Source organism: Mustela nivalis (genome assembly GCF_964662115.1).
Source record: "Mustela nivalis genome assembly, chromosome: 4".
Classification (NCBI taxonomy): Eukaryota; Metazoa; Chordata; class Mammalia; order Carnivora; family Mustelidae; genus Mustela; species Mustela nivalis.
Genome location: NC_139023.1, coordinates 159,075,609 through 159,096,488, shown reverse-complemented (window position 1 = coordinate 159,096,488; position 20,880 = coordinate 159,075,609). Strand labels below are relative to the sequence as shown.

Below are 20,880 nucleotides of genomic sequence, written 5' to 3'. Positions count from 1 at the left end.
ACCTAAATCTACCGATCTTTTCCTTTCTGATTTCCTTTATTGTATTTCAGCAAAGAACATTCTTCTCCATCCCAATAAAAGTAAAATATTCACCTGTAAAATATTCACCTGTGCACTCTATATTTTTATGATTTCATCTTTTATGTTAATGTCTTTCATCTGTATCAGTGTGAGGTTTATTTTAATTAGAGTTTGTGGCAGAGAGTCTGTTTTCCCACTCACCTGTTCTAAAGCACACACTCCTTCCCCATTGATTTGCACTTCCTCACTCATCAGATGCTAATAATACTCAGTATTAATACTAGATATTCATAATTTGTGGTAGGGTTCTGGTACCATGGGTTTCCTATAACGAGGCACAGTAGACACATGGAAGACAATAGCCACGCAAGAAATCTACATTATGCCCAACAAGTTAAAGAGCTTTTCTGATAAGCTGCTTTAAAGCATGTGGCTTGGTTTTCTACTTTTTCTCTTCATCTGAAACAGCCAAACAGCAGAGTCCACTTATTCAACAAGCCCAATGGATAAAAATCTTGAGCCTGTCCTAAGCCACCACACTCTGTGCTGTGACTTCTTTGCTACGGGAAAGGTCCAATAACCTCACCCCCACCAGTAATTCAAGACTGTTGCACTGAGAGTCCTGTAACTTGTGAAGTACTACCATTTTGGCTGGCATTTATGTCCACCTCATCACTAAGCAAGCTGATTTTCATACTAAACTTTCCAGCACATTGCCAAGAAGAATGGCAGTGCCCAAAAGGAGACAGTGGAAGGAATGACTGCTCCTAGCAGTCATTGGGTCTTAGCAAAAGACCCAAGTCCAGCAGGAAACAGCAGAAGCAAAAGCAGTGTCCAGTGAGGTACTGGAATGTACTGAAATGTCTGACAAGGGTAACAGTAATGTGTGGTTCTATGAGGCCACAGACCCTATCAAGAGATTGTGGGCCAGGGGGGAACATGGGCGAATATTGGGCAGGGGCATATCCCAGAGGCAATGACAGCCAAGAGAACTTACAGCTCAGCTCAACAAAAGTCACAGGGAAGTCCTCCAGAACTGTTCAGGGGACCTCTTGGGATATCCAGAATTATTCGAAAGAATGCAGACTTTTGAAGGCACAAGGAGGAAGGAGTAACAGCCACTGAGATCTGTCTTACACACCCGTTCATACCCTGTTCATACCCTGTTAATAAAATCTAAATACATCCTTTGACAACTGATCACAGAACATTTGTTTTTCAAAATACCTATCAACATCATGTGGGAAAATGTTCCAAGGTACAGCAGCATAGAAAACTGCAAAGGTGCTAGATTTTCACTCCGACATTCCCACCTGATATTACTTCTATTTGCACTCCAGGGCTCCAGCATGATCACCTCCCCAGGCTACTGTGTGATTACACACATGAATAAGTCCCATCCCTACCCCTTAGGTAGGTGTCCCTAAAGATGAATCAACTATATGACACTTCTTTTAGGCATCTCTTTTCCAAAAACCACTCCAGGGCCACGTGGTAGCTTGTAACTAAGAGAAATATAGCAGATACATTATAGACCCTCTTCACATCTAGGTTAAACCCTTCTTAGGCTCAAACTGGGCATCCTGCTATCCTGGTCATGGGAATTGGGCAAATGATTGTGTGTCTCTTTTCTTGTTGTTCCAGGAAGCCCAAACCCAAATTTATAGTCCAAATGCAGTACCTATGCTATCCTTCATGGTTCAAAGTTACGTTCCTTTTTTCTAAATGTGATCATGGTTTTCCATTTTATTTATATTTTCCTGATATTATTTCTTGATTTCTTTGCATAGCTCACCACTCTTCTGTGTCGGGTGTTCTTACGGCCGTTTGAGCAGCAAGTGGCTGGGGGTCCCCAGCTTGAGGCCCTTCAGTCATTCATCTATGTCCTTCATCTATGTCTTCATTCATCAATTTATTCCTAAAATAGATCAATCCCTTCTTATCTGTTAAAGACTTTATTTAAATTATTTAATTTAATTATTTAAATTATTTAACAGACCTTGAGGACGTGATGTTCTGTGACATAAGCCAGCCACACGATACAAGTGGCATTGCAGAATCCCACTGAAATTGAGGTTCCCAAAGTCCTCACATTCATAGAGACAGAAAGCAGAATGGGAGGCGGGGGCGACGTCAGTATTTCATGAGGGCTGAGTTGTGGTTGTGGAAGAAGAAAACGGTGTGAATGTGGACGGTGGAGGTGGTGGCGCAAGGAGAAGGGGTCCCACCGTGGGCCCTGCGCTGGAAAATGGCATAAGTGTACATTTTATGTTCTGTATAGTGCGCCATAATAAAAAAAAAAAAAAAGAAAAAAATATTTACAAACTCCCACTTCTATATTCAATCAAGAATGATTTAAGAGGAGAATAGATTAACAAAGGAATATATACACAACACTGGGAATTCAATACACCAATTTTCTCAGGAAGCCTGGCATGTGTCTGTACACGCATGCGCGTGCACACACACACACACACAATTAAGAACATTGTTCATGGAAGTTAAGCAATTTATGGAAGAGATTCCAGAAGTCAGAACTTTCACCAAACTCCAGAGATAAGATCTCCATCTAGTAGTTTTCTCAACTTGCTTCCAAACACTTGTGTAAAAGCCAGATCATATGAGCATGTTTCAAAGTCTTTTATTAAATAGAATATTTTCTTCATTCTTTTCTCTAATTCAGAAAAGTAATTACATCATGCAGCTTGTGAATCACACTTGTGAACATGAATGGGAAATGAGGGGAAAAAAATAACAGCTTTGCCAAATTAGCAGTGTATGTATGCAAAGAAATTCACAAATTACCGTGATTATTCTGAACATCTGATTCCAAAGGGAATCACATCCAAGTAATAGAAATTGTTGAAGATGAAAACCCAAGAGCACAAAGCCTGTGGATTCTAGCACCTAATACCAAATGTGTCCTAACTACCTCTACCTGCATTTCACCACCCATCCCAGCAATGGTAAAAACTTGCCTGGACTCTGCAGTGGCCTTGTAATTGGACTGTCTCCCTGGCATGTGCCTCACAACCCATTCTCCAGAGAAAATACAGAGTGTGGTTTGCAACATAAATTATATCACATCCCTGCCCTGCTTAAAACTCTCTGGTGACTTACTACTGTGCTTGCATTAAATCCAGAGACCATATAATCACTTAAAGTGCCCCTTAAGAACATGGTCTTGCCTGCTTCTTGGATCAAACCTCATAAAATTCTCTGCTTCTCTCTGTTTGATGTGTTTATTAAACAAAACAATGACTGTGTGCCTTTGTCAAAACTTACAGAAAGGTACATTTAAAGGGGCAGATTTTCTTGTATGTAAGTTATACTTTATTTTTTAAATAAATACATTCTTATGAATACTAATAAACAAATGAAATTTTAATTTTTAAGAGATATTTTTAAAATATAAATTAAAATATCTTGGAATAGCAACTGCTAGTAGCTCCCTGCTTCTATATTGACTTTCTTCTTATCTTCCTTAGTAAGACAACTCTGATTATATTCAAGGTGACCATATGTACACCTGAAAAACTATATTTTCCAGTCTCCCTTGAATCTACAGATTGCCAACTATATGTAAGTAAAAAACGTCAGACAGAAGCTCCCAGAAATCCCTTTTTGTCCCTGTGTACTTCCTCCTTCCTTCCAGCTGCATAGAATCAGACAGTATAGCTAAAGCTCCAAAAACTGTTTGGGTACCATGAAAAAAAGAAAAGAATAAAGACTTGCAAAGGCCCTAAACTTATCACTGGAGGACAAAAAGAACTAGGTACCACTGGCTTTCTACTATTTAAGAGACTGAGCCCTAATATGTCTAAGACACACATGTCTGATTATGTTTTGAGCAGCAAGGCAATCCCCAATTAATAGAGACACCTAGGGATACATGTAAACAATAGTGGCCCTGTATCTCTGAATATCTCTGAACTGTGAACTTTATACACACTTCTCACTACCCCCCTCCCTTAAGTGGGACAGGAAGGCTAAAGGAGGTCAGGTTGGGGTATTTCCCTTCTGTCAGGTCAGTAGGCTTTGATGAAACCCCAGCAGGTTAGGCTCTGGTTAAATAATTTCTCCTGGGAAACTTTTATTAAGAAAGACAGAATGCTTTGTTATATTTCAAAATGGTCCCTTTTCCTTTCCCCACTTCTGGAAGCAAGAGCAGATGTTTTTTCTCTGATATTTACTATGAGATGCTGGTAGAGCTTCAGGAAGTAAAACTCACAAAAAGTGTGGGGGTTCTCCAATGACTGAGTCCTTCTGGAGTTTTTAGCCCTCAGCCTTATAGACACCAAGCCTCCAGCAGTTTATTAACTACATTTTAGTTTTCCTAACCTGGCACTGGTTCCATGCTGGCTGGTGCCTCTAGGCTTCTGCTCAAGTAAGTCGTGATTCTCTGCAGTCTCCTATGAATCTCTCCAGTTTGAGAGCAGTGGTTTGCCCTGTGACCTCACTTCTCTTACAGATTTAAGAAGGGTCATTGATTTTTCAGTTTGTTCAGCTTTTTACTTGTTAGGACAGAGTGGCAACGTTCAAGTATTTTACATACAGGACTATACCTATCTAACATAATAGGTATGAATTTTTTTTTAATATTTTATTTATTTACTTGACAGAGATCACAAGTAGGCAGAGAGGCAGGCAGAGAGAGGAGGAAGCAGGCTCCCTGCTGAGCAGAGAGCCCGATGCGGAGCTCGATCCCAGAACCCTGAGATCATGACCTGAGCTGAAGGCAGAGGCTTAACCCACTGAGCCACCCAGGTGCCCCTAGGTATGAAATATTTACAGGGAAATTATAGATTTTTTAAAGATTTTTTGAAGATTTTATGTATTTTATGTGAGAGAGAGGGGGAGAGAGCACAAGTTGGGGAGCAGCAGAGAGAGAAGGAGAAGCATACTTGCTACTGAGCAGGGAGCCAACACGGGGCTCAATCCCAAGACCCCAGGATATGACTTGAGCCCAAGGCAGATGCTCAACCAACTGAGCCACCCAGGTGCCATGGAAATTACAGATTTAATAAAAATAATAAGAGCTAAATAAATAGGTATTCCAAGATCATAGGGAAAAGACTTGATATTATGACAATTGAAATTATAAATTCAATGCATTTTCAATCAAAACTCCAATGAGATTTTTCATGGAACTTAACAAGAAATTTAAATTCATATGAAGGAGTAATGGGTCAAAAGGAACCAAGATAAAATTGTACAAAAAATTATATTGATGCAGCTTGACCAACTAGAGATCAGGTCTTAATTTAAAAAGTGATATTAATCAATGGAGAGTAAATATATCAGTAAATATAAGGAAGAGTCTAGAAACTGAAATTTTTAATATGACGGTAGAATTATATGATGCTATGATGGGCAACTATCTACATAGAAAAGATATAATGAGATTCCTTTCCTCACACCATGCACATAAACAAATTATAGATTTACTAGACACCAAAATGTGAAAAACAGAAGCTTAAAGCTTATATATAAAAAAAAAAATCTTGGGGCACCTGGGTGGTTCAGCTGGTTTAGTGACTGCCTTCGGCTCAGGTCATGATCCTGGAGTCCCCGGATCGAGTCCCTCATTGGGCTCCCTGCTTGGCAGAGAGTCTGCTTCTCCCACTGACCTCTCTCCTTTCATGCTCTCTCTCTCTCTCTCTCTCTCTAATAAATAAATAAAATCTTAAAAAAAAATCTTTATATGCCCTAAATAAGGAATCATTTCTTATCTATGTCACAGAAACATAACAATAAAGGAAAAGTTTCATAAAAACGGCCACAATAAAACTAGAATTTAAGGCGCAATTGCAAACACCATATGCAAAGTAAAAAGGCAAGCTACAAACTGAGTGAAAAATTTAGTATTATTTAAAGCAGCATGAGTTTACAGATAATTTTAATTCACTATAGGCGGGGCGGGCGGCGTGCTCTGTTCGCCGGGGCCTTGGCTTGCGCAGTCCGGGACTGTCAGAGGTGAGACGCGGCCCCCTTCGGTAGCGGCCATGAGCACCCCAGCCGTGCCTCAGGACCTGCAGCTGCCCCCGAGCCAGAGGGCTCAGCCCGCGTTCAGAGAACAAAGAAGACAAAAACTCAAGGAACATATATTAAAAAGAAAAACTTTTTTTGCATACAAACAGGAAAATCACATACCCAGTAGAGACCAGAAAGTGATGAACTCTGAGGGCCAGGTCCACGAAGAGACAAAAGTTCTGAAATTTGAAACAAAAATGGCTGGTAAAGAAAATGTCAGTAGACCTCCTGGGAACAAAAATCATATAACAACGGGAAAAAATTGTAGTCCTTTAAGACCTTCTAATAAATCAACCAATTCAACAATAGCAACTGACACACATAATTTTGAGGATAATAATCAAATGAGACAGTCCGTACCAATTAAAGATGACCCTCAAAGTCAACACAGGACATTAAGCCAAGTGTTTCATCTTAAAAACAACAATAAGAAGAAACAGGTATCCACAGAAAAACCAAAGCAAGATGCTAACACGTCCAAGAAGCTTGTGCTTGGGTCTTACCGTGGCCAAATTGTTCAGTCTAAGATTAATTCATTTAGAAAGCCCCTGCCAGTCAGAGATGAGAGTTCTGCAACAACGAAGAAACCTTCAGCCGCTGTCCCTAAAGCCCCAGAGCCTCTGCCTGCAGATACCCGAGGTGCGACGGTGAGAAGTGATAGAGCCCTGAACACAGTGACCACCACTAAATTTGGGAGCACAGCATCTCAGGACAGACAGCTGGGGCGGCCTCCTACCAGAAGTCACCAAGACAGCGCCCAGGACGCTGTGAAACAGGGCCTTGGGAGAACCACCGCCAACGTTACAATCCGGAAAGGGCCTCGGGAGAAAGAATTACTGCACTCAAACACGGTTTCATCTAGTGCCAAAACCGGTGCTCAGGATGTAGAGAGAAGGAAGACACTGGCAAGAAGCTTGACCTCTGAAACTGTAGCCAGGCCTGCTTTGTCTTCTAACACCAAACTGGTACAGAAATCAAAAAGCATTGACCCCCGCAGACACACTATAGCAAAAGCAACTCTTGATAGGTCGGCCCGGCCCAAAGAAACAGCAGAAGAGAGAAAAGCTCGTCTGAGCGAGTGGAGAGCTGGCAAAAGAAAAGTGCTGAAAAGGCCTCCTAGCGCAGTGGTTACCCAGCCTGAGCCTGGAGGGCAGAATGAAAACTCGGTCGGGCCCTTTTGGACAACCATGGTAGAAGAAGATGAACAAAGATTATTTACTGAAAAAGTAAACAAGACATTTTCAGAATGCTTAAACCTGATTAATGGGGGATGCCCAAAAGAAGAAATATTGGTCATACTGAATGACCTGATTAAAAATATTCCAGATGCCAAAAAACTTGTTAAATATTGGATATGCCTTGTACGTATTGAACCACTCACAAGTCCTATTGAAAATATTATCACAATCTATGAGAAAGCTATTTTGGCAGGAGCTCAGCCTATTGAAGAGATGTGACATGCAATTGCAGATATTCTAACAATGAAGAGTCAAGAGAAAGTGAAATATGGAGAAAATGTTGAGGCTTGTGCAACTAAGGAATACATTCAAGAAGTCGACAATGAAGATATGGGTGTTAATCTAAAGTCAGGAAGATTAGAAATGGAAAAGAAAAATAGAAATGTGGTATTTCAAGATTGTGAAAAAGAGGAAGATGACAAAAAAGATCCAACCAATGATGTTAAAACCCCCAGTACAGAGACCAGGGGGAGTTGCTTAATCAAATATAACGTGTCTACTACACCATACCTACAAAGTGTAAAAAAGAAGATACAGTTTGATAACACAGATACTACATTTAAAGAGCTAAAGTTTCTAACACCAGTTAGACGTTCTCGACGTATTCACGAGAAGACTTCTAAACTGCCAGATATGTTAAAAGACCATTACCCATGTGTGTCTTCATTGGAGCAGCTAACAGAGTTGGGAGGTGAAACCGATGCTTTTGTGTGCCGTCCTAACGCTGCGCTCTGCCCAATGTACTCAGAGACTGGAACAGCACAAGAGAAATAAAGTGATGATCAGCAAAAAAAAAAAAATTTTAATTCACTATAATATAGTCTGTTATTATCATTATTTCATTTATTGTTCAAGTTGCCCACAAATTATGCTGCAACAACCCTTCCAAGCTGGCTTCTGTGCCTTTTATTATGCCCCAATATTTTTTGAGACAAAGTTGCTGTTGTTGGAGAATGGTATTTAGAAACTTAGATCTGTATGCTAGATGTGTCAGTGCTATTTTTAACAAGAAAATACAAAAGCAATTTAACTACCCTTCAGTTGAATACAAAATGATCTGTAAAAGACATGAGCTAAATCTGCCACTAACAACCTAGGTTAATCTTCAACTATAAAACTGAGTAAAAAAGCTACTTGCAGATGACATATACCATATATTATCATTCATTCAAATATTTAAGACCCACAAAATAATAACAGATTTCATTTATGAACACCTACATATGAAGTGACAGAAACTGAAAACAGTCTCTGATATCAAGGACTATCCTGACATTCAGAGATAGGTTACAATGTCCTGTTGAACATAAATAATTTTACAGAGCATCAACAACACACAAGGCCATTCTGTGACCATGGTAGACCAAAACAAACATAAGATTGCCTTATAATTATATCTGAACACTCACAAAAACAGGAACAGTATCCTTAACCACAAAAATGACCAAATATTCCCTATCCTGGCTAACATAAGAGACTGTGGCTTCTTAACCCATTACAACTTTAGTGTTGCCCTAGGTTTCCCTCCTTCCAGATGAGATTTCCTAAGATAGAATTACCCCCATTTCCACTAGGATAGAATTACCCCCACTTCCTGATAGCATCCAACCCAGAGCAAAGCCTGCTTCACTAAATCTTTCTGAGAATCACTTAACAGAGACCTAAGTCCTACATTAAGTTCTTTCTATCACCATCCTCCTATAACCTACAGTTCTCATAGTGTGCATTCATCCACAAGTGTGTTCCTGGTGGTCTTTGGATGGAAGGCATTGACAATAGCAAAAGTATTTTTTTTAATGCATGGGAATGAGACACCCAAACTTTAGGATAGAACTTACATCTAAGAAACAGAAAAGGGACACTCTAGCTGTATTTCAAAGTTTTATTTCTTTTAAAAGAGAGAAATCAAAAAATTATAAAACAAATATACCTACATGTTTATATTCAGTGGTAGGAACATAGTAATCTCTTTTATTAGTTTCCCAATGTCTCTGTTTAACCATGGTGAAATACACATAACCTAAAATTTACCATCTGAACCATTTTTAAGTGTACAGTCCAATGGCATTTAGGACATTCATATGTTTGGCCACCACCAGCACCCACCCACAGGACTCTTTTCATCTTGAAAACTGAAACTCCATACCGACTAAAAAGCAACACTCCAATACCTCCCGGCACCACCATTTTACATTCCTTGTCTATGAATCAAACTAACATAGGTATGTCATAAAAGTGGAATCATGCAGTAATTTTCCTCTCTATTTCTTGATATGTTTAAAACATATCATGATTTAAATAAATATTTCTGTGAAGTAGAGCAGAAGTGACGCTCTCCCCCAATCATAGCCTAGAGGGAACCAATTTTACATTGGTTTTAAGTTTCATGTGTTTTCATTTAAAACATGCCCTTCCATACTACGCATAGAGGGATATGATGGAATAAATGTTCCTATTGGCTTTTGCATCTTATCTTTGCCCTGATGTTATAGTTAACTGTGTGTATGTCTATCTAACCCACTAGAAGACATTGTCGTGATTATGGAGCTGGTGCCTTATATTCCCTTCTTACTTCCAATGTCAAGCACAGTCACTAGAATATAATAGATGTTCAATAGATGTGTGTTGCATAAATGAATGAACTATTCTATCAAGACCACTTTATTGTGTTTTGAAATGATTGACTTCAAATTAATGATCTGAAAAACTCTCTTTAAAATATATGACTTGCTCCAAATCATCAATTTCAAGTCATCCTATTCATCGTTCTCTGGCCTTTACAGCAATCCCAACTATTCTTGAAGCTTCAGGGGCACAGGGAAATTCTTTTTTCCTCCAAGGACAAGCATGCCTATGACTGATCCTTCTTCCCTGCAGCCTTATCTTGTTGCATCAAGCATTTGAAATTTTAAGTAACTTTCAGGCAGCTGTAATTGAACAAATATTATTGCTGCTGAAGTTGTGCCAGAGACCACATTACCATAACCATAACTCAAGCAAAGCACAGACAAGAACAACTTCATGGAAAAAAAGGCTTATCATTCACTAACTATCTTAAAGCAATTACTTCTTTACTCCTTCAAGCCTGCTATTGCTAAAGATGTCAAAGAAAAAAAATTTATCATAATGGATCACAAAGTCAAAATCAAAAGAAAATGTTAAGTAAATAAAACAAAACAACAACAAAAAGAAATTATCTTTGACTAAATACGTCAGTAAAAATTAGCCTGAATCTAGTCCATGTCTGAGAACAGTGATGTGAACCAATGAAAGATCATGTACTTTGAATGGAAAAGAACTGAGCCCATGTTGCTGTTTCAATGTGGGATCGTGGTGAGCATTCCCATACCTTTGCAAACACTTGGTGAGAACATTATCTACCCTAAAAGGATGTTAGAAGATTAAATGAGGGAAAATAATGTCAACATTTTTATCCTGTAACTTACTCAGCAAATAAGATTACATATTGATTTTAAGAATTTATCAAAGAAATATCTGAAGACCAGAAAGTGGGAGGGGATAAAAGGGTGAGAGAGTCCATATATTTAGAAACAGAGACTACTTTTATGACAAAGCACTTTTACCCCAGTTTTCTGTGTTCCTCTAAGATAATCAGGGGAAACAATGGTGATTTTTAAACTATGTGTCCCTAAATTACAAAATGCCCAAACACCACTTCATTGGGCTAAGTCTCCTTCCAGAATTTCAACTGGGCTCTCCACACTGCTCTACAATTCTACTACCACATTTCTTTCATCATCTCATTTCCTCACTGTCCATGGTAACCTGGTAACTTTCTGGATCATTTTTCACCAAACCACAACCTCCAAAAGCTCCCTCAATCTCACCAGACAACCTCACCTCCAAACTCACACAGAAACCGGAAGCCATCAGAGAGGAGCTCTTGGCTTCCCACCACCTGATTTCAAATGAACAACTCATCCACATCTGTTCCACTCTCTTTTTCTCAATTTCTCTGAAAGCCAGCTTTCTTCTTCCTGGCTGAGATCAAATCCCTCTGTTCTGTAGCCCATTTCCTCAAGCATCATATCCTATCAGTTATCTCCTCTTTATTCTACATCTTCTAACATCATGTCCGCTTGCTCCCTTCTGCTCATTCAAATATGCCCTATCCTATTTAAGAAAATCTTCATCTTGATTTTCCCTTTTTGATTACAGCTCAATCTCTTCTCTCCTATTCCCAGCCACATTTCTGAAAATAATTGTCTACAAGTACTGTCTCTATTTCTTCATTTCTCACTCATTCCACTTACCACTGAAACCTAGCTTCTACTCTCAACATCCCACCAAACCACTGAGCTAAGGAGGCAAATGACCTCTAATAAATATTCTTTGGGGACCCCTGGGTGGCTCAGATGGTTAAGTGTCTGCCTTCACCTTGGGTCATGATTCCAGGGTACTGGGATCAAGCTCCACATTGGGCACCCTGCTTGGTGGGGAGCCTGCTCCTTGCTCTCCCTCTGCTGCTCCCCCTGCCTGTGCTCTCTTGATCTCTCTGTCAAATAAATAAATAAAATCTTAAAAATACATACATACATTCATGCATGCATACATACATACATACATACATATTCTTTGAAACACAACTTACCTAGCCTCCTTTCAGTAGCACTTTGTGGGGTTAAGTTCCTTTTTCTCTTGTGTTTTGTGATATGTCCCACTTTTGGATATCCCCTACCTTTCTAAACAGTCTTTTAGATTATTCTTCTCTGACTCACACTTCAAAGGGGAAGTTTGTCAAGACTCAGTCCTCGGCTCCCTCTCTTCTCCATTCTTTTGTCTAAACAGAATCAACCACTCACGTGTTTTCACTCAGCATCCCTGTATTGACCACACATGAATGTACGTCTCTAGATCCCATGCCTCTATCTAACTTGACATCTCCACTTGGCTATGGGCTGCAGGTTGGAGTCTACAAATCACACACTAAGACAGAGTTTGGTGTGTGAGGTGTTTTCTAGAGATCAAACCCCTTGCAGGGAAGGAGGAAAAGAGAAGAATGCTCTGAGGAAGAAGTCAAACTACCTTCAGGTTCCCCTTGGTCACCTCAGCAAGGGGCTCTGGAATAAGTGTTGCTCATCAGATTATCCCACCTCACTTATTCACCTGTTGTGGGCTGTTCCAGAAGAACATGATTTCTAATGAGGCAGCTCTTGGAGCTTTAGCAGACCCTGAAGTCACTGACAATTGGTGGTTATCTGCTGACTACTTTCCTTCCAACTGGATAACATGTCCTTGCTTAAAGGGGAAACTTGAAGGCACATTTCCTCACCTGCCACATTACACAGACATTTTTAACCTCAAGACAAAAATCAGACTTGTTCCCCAAAAGCCTATTCTTTCTCCAGTGTACCTCCTCTCTGGAAAGAGCACCCCCTTCATGTACAACTCAGAAACCCACTAGTGATCCTAACACTGCCTTTGTCCTCACCCTTTGCCCTTACTCTAATTCTAGTTCGGACTCTCCTCAGCTATTGAAATAAGTTTCTAATTGGCCTTCCCTACAACCATCCTAGTGCCATGATCTGGTCACTTCTTCCCACCAGTGCTGCCTGTATAGGACATCATTAGAGTCCTATAAATATGCAATATTCCTTCCCACCTCAGGTCCCTTGTTTATGGTTTTTTTTTTTTCCTTTCTAAAATGATCTATCCTCTCTCCCACTCAGCCCAGCTAACACCCATCCTTCAGTTCACAGCTTTAATGTCATTTCCTCAGAGGAGCTTCTCTGACCCTCCAGATTCTCTGTGAAACAATATTCTGTCAGTGTAATCATCAACACAATTATAATGATGGAAACTAAACAGCTAACAGTATATCATTGATCCCCTTTATTTATAGATTCTGTACTCACTAAAATTTACTTGTAACTGGAAAATCAATACTCACAGAGCTATCACAGGCATTCCTGGACATGCACAGGATAGAGAAAAATCTGAGTCACCCTACATGTACTTTCTCAACTGAGGTCAAAAAGATGATGTTCTGCCTTCTTGTTTCAGCTCTCATACTATAAATGTGTCCTTTTTGTGATCTACTTCCTGCCAGTTTTTTCACATTTTTGTGCCTTTTTGTTGGAAATTTCCGTTTAGAATGGGTCCCTGTATGGCACTAAAACACCGTCTAATACTCCTAAGTGCAGAAAGGCTGTGATGTCCTTACAGAGAAAACCCATATGTTTGTGATAAGTTTCATTTAGTGCTCAGCTCTGGCAGGTTAGCCATGAGTGTAGTGCTAATGAATCAACAATATATATTAAGTAAGATATCTCTAAATAGAAACACACATGAAATAAGTTGGCATATTGATTCTTGACAAAAATGTTGTCAGAGACTCACAGAAACCTAATCCTATATTTCCCCTAGGAACAATAATCCAGTATTCATTAATTCAGTGGGCACAGCAACTTCATGCAACAGAACCACCAAGAAAAATAAGAATCTACAGCAATTGTTTTCTTATTACCTCTCTTTCAACAGAATGCAAATTCCAAAAGGGCAGGAACAATCCATCTTAATTACAGTTATATTCCCAATACAGGGTCTTGTACATACATATGTTTGATAAATATTCGTTGATTTGCATGAATGGAAATGAATAGCATCTCCTAGCAGTAAAGTTATGTTCTCTTAATACATTTTACTCTAAACCCAGGACCATGGATCTCTTGGTAACATACAAACCTCACTCTATAAATATTTTTGGCTCTCTTAGCAAATGCAAATTGCTATAGTCTGAATGTTTGTGTCCCCCCCCAAATTCTACTGCTGAAAACCTAATGCCCAAGGTAATGGTATTATAAAAACCCCCTACAGGGGCGCGCCTGGGTGGCTCAGTGGGTTAAAGCCTCTGCCTCCAGCTCGGGTCATGATCCCAGGGTTCTGGGATCAAGCCACGCATCGGGCTCTCCGCTGGGCAGGGAGCCTGCTTCCCCCTCTCTCTGCCTACTTGTGATCTCTGTCTGTCAAATAAATAAATAAAATCTTAAAAAAAAAAAAAACCTACAGAGGAACCTAACCCCTTCTGCCACGAGGATACAGCAAGAAATCCGCAGTGTGTACAAGGGCCCTCACCCAACCATAGCTTCCTAACCTCAGACTTCCACCCTCCAGAACTTTGAGAAATAAATTTCTATTCTTTTTTTTTTTTTAAGATTTTATTTATTTATTTGACAGAGAGAGAGATCACAAGTAGGCAGTAGGCAGAGAGGCAGGCAGAGAGAGAGAGAGGAGGAAGCAGGCTTCCCACTGAGCAGTAAGCCCGATGCGGGGCTCGATCCCAGGACCCTGGGACCATGACCTGAGCCAAAGGCAGAGGCTTAACCCACTGAGCCACCCAGGTGCCCCTAAATTTCTATTCTTTATGAGCTATCCAGGAGTGGCATTTTGTATAACAACCCAAAAAGACTTAGACACATATATGAGTTGGGGAGGAAATGTATTTATGTTGAAAGAATATTAAATCAGGAAACAAAACACCTGCATTCTTGTCCCATCCCTGAGGCAACTGTGTGGGGAGGAAGCCCCTCAACTTGAGTCTCTGTTTCCTTATCTATGAAATAAAATGACCGCTGAGTCCCCTGTCAGCTTTGGGATATGTGTGTATATTATCTGGGTTCACGGACTCAACCCTCTTTTCCCTTGTGCTACTAGAAGGTACCTCTGATCAAGCATGTAATACCAAAATAGCAGGGACTTCTGAGGCCTTGGTGTGCTGCATCACCAGTATCTAGAAAGTGTCCAGCACACAGTATATATTTATAGAATGCATGAATGAATCTGTCTCCTGAGAATCCAGAGTTCTAGCTCACAATATTAAACTAAGCCCCTTTTGTATTTGCAGATGTTCCAAGAGCAGCTTGGAAGGTGTGACACTATATGTTAATTTGTTGTTATTAACATAACAAGAAACTGCAAAATAAGGCTTTTTGTTACTTAGCTTTTTTCTAAAAAGAAAAAAAAAAACCTGTAAAGAATTTGGTCATGAAATAAAAATTACAAAGGTCATTTAATAAGCTATCATTCAGAAGTAATAAGTATTAACATTTCAATATATGTTCTGTGTCTTCTTTTCTAACTCTTACAGTTTTATTTAATTTTCCAGTCCATCAGGAACTCATTTTTGTATTTATTCAATAAATTCTTTCAAATTTTTAATTGGCAGCATTTATTGAATACAAAACACACAAATATCAGCTAAACATTCCACATGTACCCAAGTTAATTCATCACCTCCTTCTACCTCTCTAAATACACTCCTCCCTAACACGACCCACTTAGTGACATAAGGCAGAATTCTAGAAGTTTCCCTCACATTTCCCAATGCTGTTAGTACTTCTAACAGGTTTCCAGCTCCTCCTTCAGCTCTCCTTAGCAAGCAAAAGACCTAACCGTGGCCTTTCCTAAATCTCCCAGCCTGTCTTCTCACTCCCTTCCACCCTTTTCTGCAATACCAACGTGGGCCAGATTGACTATTTCCAGCTCCCCAAACTGCTTATGTCCTCCCAGAGCACCTAAGCCTCTTTGCCTGCTGCTGGCTCATTCCAGAACTCTCTTCACCTAGTTACCCTAAATTCCCTACCTTCAGCCCCAGCTTAGATATCACTCTCTCAAAGAAATCCTCCTTAACCCTCCAGACTGAGTTAAGAATCCTCCTTCTTGTTCTTTGTAATGACTCTGTTACACCACTGGTATGATTCCTATTTTCATAGTTTATCTTTTCTGTCTCCCTTAGGGACTATAAGTATCTTGACATTTTACGATTTACTCTATTCATCATTATATTTCCTAAACTTAGCACAATGTCAGACACAAAGAAGTTGATCAAAAATGTTCTTTGGAATGAATGAAACTTTATATTCTCCTTTTGTAATTCTACCTTTAGGATACACTTAACATGACATGTGCTACAATCTATTTCCTGATCATATTTTGCTAAGCAATGTCTACTTACCCTTGCACCAGTATTGTCTTATTTTAATGTACTATGGCTTTATGATACAGTTTAATATCTAAAGGTACACTCTCCCACACGTTACGCCTATTTTCTCATCTGTTTAGTCTGTTAGATGAGAACTATGTGTTCGCTTTTTTTTAACTTTTTGTAAACTTCCTTTTGTGTTGTAATGGTATTACATAGACCTAGGGAGAAAACTGTATCATCCACAACTCACACTTTTTTCTCTTCTTCTGAAAATTTTGTACTTCTCATTTCTGTTACCCAGGCTACTGCACTGGCTACAACTTCTGGGAATAATAAATATTGTGGTGAATGTCTCTTACTACCTAGATTTTAATTAGTATTCTAGGGTAAAAATAACTTAAGGAACACTACTTTAGGGGTGCTTGGGTATCTCAGTCACTTAAGCATCTGTATTAGTTTCCATGGATTGCCTAATGTTGCAAACTGGATGACTTAAAAGAACACAAATTTTATTCTCTCACACTTCTGGAAGCTAGAAATCCAAAATCCAAAATCAGGATGTTGGCAGGGTCATGCCCCCTCTGAAACTTCTAGGGGAGTATCTTTGCTTGCCTAGGCAAAGTTTCTGAGCCCAGGGTCAGTGGCATGGTCTCTGGTGTCAATGCCCTGCAATGGTCACAGCAATATCTCCTTTGAGCAGTTCCACAGTGTGATCTGGGGATTATCCTTCAAGGGCTATTAGCCCTCAAGTCTGATTCTCTTTTTCTCCTAGGGATTTTGCAGCTACTTAATATATTTCAAATATTGCATCTACCTAAATTATCAGGATAAGATTTTACTTTTAATAAGAACCTTGAGTGGTACTGCCATGTTAAGTTTGAGAAACCTATGAGACATGTAGGGGGAGATTTCAAGTTGGTAATTGGACAGACAAATCTGGTGGTCAATGGAGAGGTCAGCGCTGTGGTTAAACATCCAAGACATACCAGCATAGAGATGATCATATAAAGTAATATGCTGAGAGCACCAAGGGGTCTCAGATATTACACCTGGCATCTCTACGACTGCTGCCTCTAAAAACTGTATGAGATTGCTGACTCCATAGCCATAATGGATGCCAGTTTGGAGTTTCACAAGTGTGTCTAACTAAATCAGAGTTACAAGCTGCACCCCAGTTACAAGGACTAATGGTAAAGCAACTTTATGACTTCTATCTTAGAGAAGCATGGATTCATTTGTAGAGGAAATCCACAAACATGGAAAGGATGTTCAGTGGTGTTGAATGGCTAGAAAGGATGGCAAATGTCCACCACAGTGGCCCCATAGAACTCATGATTCTCCTCATCCTCCTGCATCTAAGCCCTCAAGCTCTACAACTAACAGTCATCCTTAATTCTTCCATTATTCTCTACATCTAATCTGTTGTCAATCCTCTGACTTCTATCTCTAAAATATATCCCCAAATGTATTCCTTTTCTGCAACAATAATACCTGAGTCCTAACTACTAGCATCCTACATCTTGACCACATACTACAACAGCTTTCCATCTAGCACTCCTGTTTCTACTTTTGTACTCCTATAGCCTAGTCTTCACACAGAAGAAAACAGACTCCTCTTCTAAAAGTACTCATTGGACCAATCGGTACTCTGCCTCAAACCCTCTAAGATTCCTACTTCTGTGTACAAGGTGCTACATAATCTGGTCCCTGCCCCACATCTAACTTTACCTCATATCACTATGTCATCCCAGGCGCAGCTCCAGCCATAACCACACTGGAATTCTTTCCTGTCCTTGGACACAACGCAATAGGCTCATTCCAACCTCAAGACTTTGTACTTGCTTCTTCTGACCCTAGATCTTCACATGATTGGTTCCTTTCAGGAGTCAAGTCAAGGTTGAGTCCTTTCAGGTCTCAGCTCAAGTATCACTTCTTCTGAGAAATCCCATTATAAAGTAGTCCCTCTGTCACTCTTTATCATATCCTTATTGTCATTTTTTTTTTTAAAGTAAATTCCTTGCCCAATGTGAATCCCAATGCAGGGCTTGAACTCATACCCCCAAGATCAAGACTTAAGCTAATATCAAGAGTCAGAAGTTTAACCAACCAGGCAGCCCTCCTCATTGTCATTTTTAATAGCATTTGTAATTATGTGACATTATATTATTTCTGACTTACTGGGTCTCTCTCCTCAGTCAGTAAAATCACCAGATTGCAAATCCATCCATTTTATATGCCTCTGTATTCCCAGTGCCTGGCACAGACTGGGGACTTAGGATACATAGATTATATTTATATTTATTTATCTTATTGAATTGAGATATTTATCTTATGCTAATAGACTGAGAGAATGTATATGTATATATACACACACACGTATTTGTTAAATAAAATCATGGATCAAATAAATTGCAGAGGCTAAAGATTTTACAATCAAAGAAAGAAAAAATAACTAAGCTCTACAGTGGTCTGAATGGTTGCCAGTGAAGTACTGAAACCTAAGCTTAGTTTTGAGTAATGGGTAAAATTTGGACATTCAATTTTTTAAGATTCCCAAACAAATGAAAGGCATAATAGAGAAAGATGATTCAATACACAGATATCAAATAAGCACGTGAAAAGATGCTCCACATTGTATGTCATCAGGGAAATGCAAACTGAAACAGTGAGATACCACCACACACCTATCAGAATGGCTAAAATGCAAAACACTGACAACACCAAATGTTGACATGCATGTGGAGCCACAGGAACTCATTCATTGTTGGTGGGAATTCAAAATGGTGCCGTCACTTTGGATGGCAGTTGCAGTTTCTTACAAAACTAAACATACTCTTGCAATATGATCCAGCAATTGCACTGTTTGGTATTTACCCAAAAGAGCTGAAAACATCCACACAAAAACCTGCACACAGATGTTTATAGCAGTTTTATTCATGATTGACAAAACTTGGAAGCAACCAAGATGTCCTTTAGCAGGTGAATGGATACATAACTGTGACACAACCAAACAATGAATAATATTCATCACTAAGAAGTAAAGAGTGAGCAAGTCATGCAAAGACATGGAGGAAACGTGAATGCAAGTGAAAAATTAAGTGAGAGGAGCCCACATGCCGTACAATTACAACTATATGACTATATGACAACTATATATACTGGAAAAGACAAAACTATGGAGATAGTAAATGGAGCACAGAGAATTTTTAAAGCAGCAAAAGCATTTAATATGATACTATTATGATGGACATATGTCATTATACATTTGTTCAAGCCCATAGAATGTACAACACCAAGAGAGAACACTAATGCAAACTATTCTTTGGGTGATTATGATGTGTTATGATGTGTTATTGTAGGTTCATTGATTTTAGCAAAGTGCAATTGGTGGGAGATGTTGATAGTGGGAGAGCCTTCGCCTGAGTGGGGGCAGAGGATATATGGTAATTCTCTATACTTCCTGCTCAATTTTGCTGTGGACCTAAAACTGCACTAAAAAGTTAAGTCAATTTAAAAAATAAAAAGAAACAAAGAAACAAAGAAAGATAAATCAGAAAAGCCCAGAAGTTTAGTGGGAAACCACCATGGGGAAGCCAAAGGTTGGAAGGGACTGAAAAGGAGCACAGTCAAGCACAGGGGTGACCATTATCCACTTACAACTGGAGTTGAGACCAGTCCTTCTAAAACAAGTTCTCATCTGCCAAGATCATTTACAAGTTCTCAGTGGCAGTCATGTGAATACATAAAATTATCAAAGAGGTGCCTCCAAGTCTTCTGAACGTCTCTTCAGTCAATATGAAGATGAATGCGTAGGTAACATAAAGACACAGAAATCAAGGAATAAGACAAATGAACCCAGAAACCTAGGAGATAGAATTAGGCTGAGAAGCCACAAATGAGAAGTGACAGCCCATAAGCCCAAAAGGGGTAAAAACTGAGGCAGATCTCCAGGAAAGAGGGACAGCCTGGGGTCTCTGAGGAGCACAGAGGGGTGATTCCCATGTCACAGCCCACCTTACCCCTGCCTGCTCAGGAGCACCTGCTTACCTTTGAAACCAGGGTCCCTGAGCTTGGAGAAGCGGAAGCAACAATTCACATGAGCAAACTGAGGAAGAAATAAATCTCTTTTACTGCTATAGTCCCTTCCTATTAATTAAACTGGTAGTTAGAGGCAAACATCTCCCTAAATTGCATGCTCATCTTCGTCCAACAGCACTTAATGACTGCAATTGGTGCATTAAAAAGGCAAGGCAACTAACCCGCATACATTTCTATATTTTTCCATGGTCAGCAAGTTCGAGAAGCTGGACGTCTCTTCTCAGGAAGGTGGGGGATGGGTTTATTAAGGAACTTACAAACCGAAAGAATTCTTGCCTCAGAACAATCACCCATAAATTTCTTACAGAATTGATGGAAATTACCTGCCTGCTCGTTAGCTCCTCTCTGGATCTTCCGTTTCCTCGCTCTTGGCACAGATATAACTCCCCGCTGACCGTATTTCTTCCCAGCTGCTCCCTCCCGCCCCTGGCCTGCATGATTCCCTGTCCCTAAGGAAGTGCAGGCTGCAGTAAACAAAGTCTGAAGGAAGAAGCAGGCCGTTAGCTGCATATCGTGTGTCTGTGAGAAAATGACATGCCTGTAACT

The 20,880-nt window shown here is 39.7% G+C and overlaps 1 long non-coding RNA gene and 1 pseudogene across 2 annotated transcripts in view; one reads left to right on the top strand and one right to left on the bottom strand.

Annotated features, from left to right (window-relative positions):
* LOC309863971 overlaps positions 1-20,422 on the bottom strand; it is a 76,017-nt gene extending 55,595 nt beyond the window's left edge. The window contains exon 1 of the long non-coding RNA XR_014311320.1: positions 20,284-20,422. This is a non-coding gene — a long non-coding RNA (uncharacterized lncRNA). The remainder of the gene's footprint in view (positions 1-20,283) is intronic.
* On the top strand, positions 5,944-8,092 carry LOC309863407 (cytoskeleton-associated protein 2 pseudogene; annotated as a pseudogene). Its single transcript has one exon. The product of its transcript is annotated as a cytoskeleton-associated protein 2 pseudogene (transcript).
* Positions 20,423-20,880: the final 458 nt, after the last annotated feature.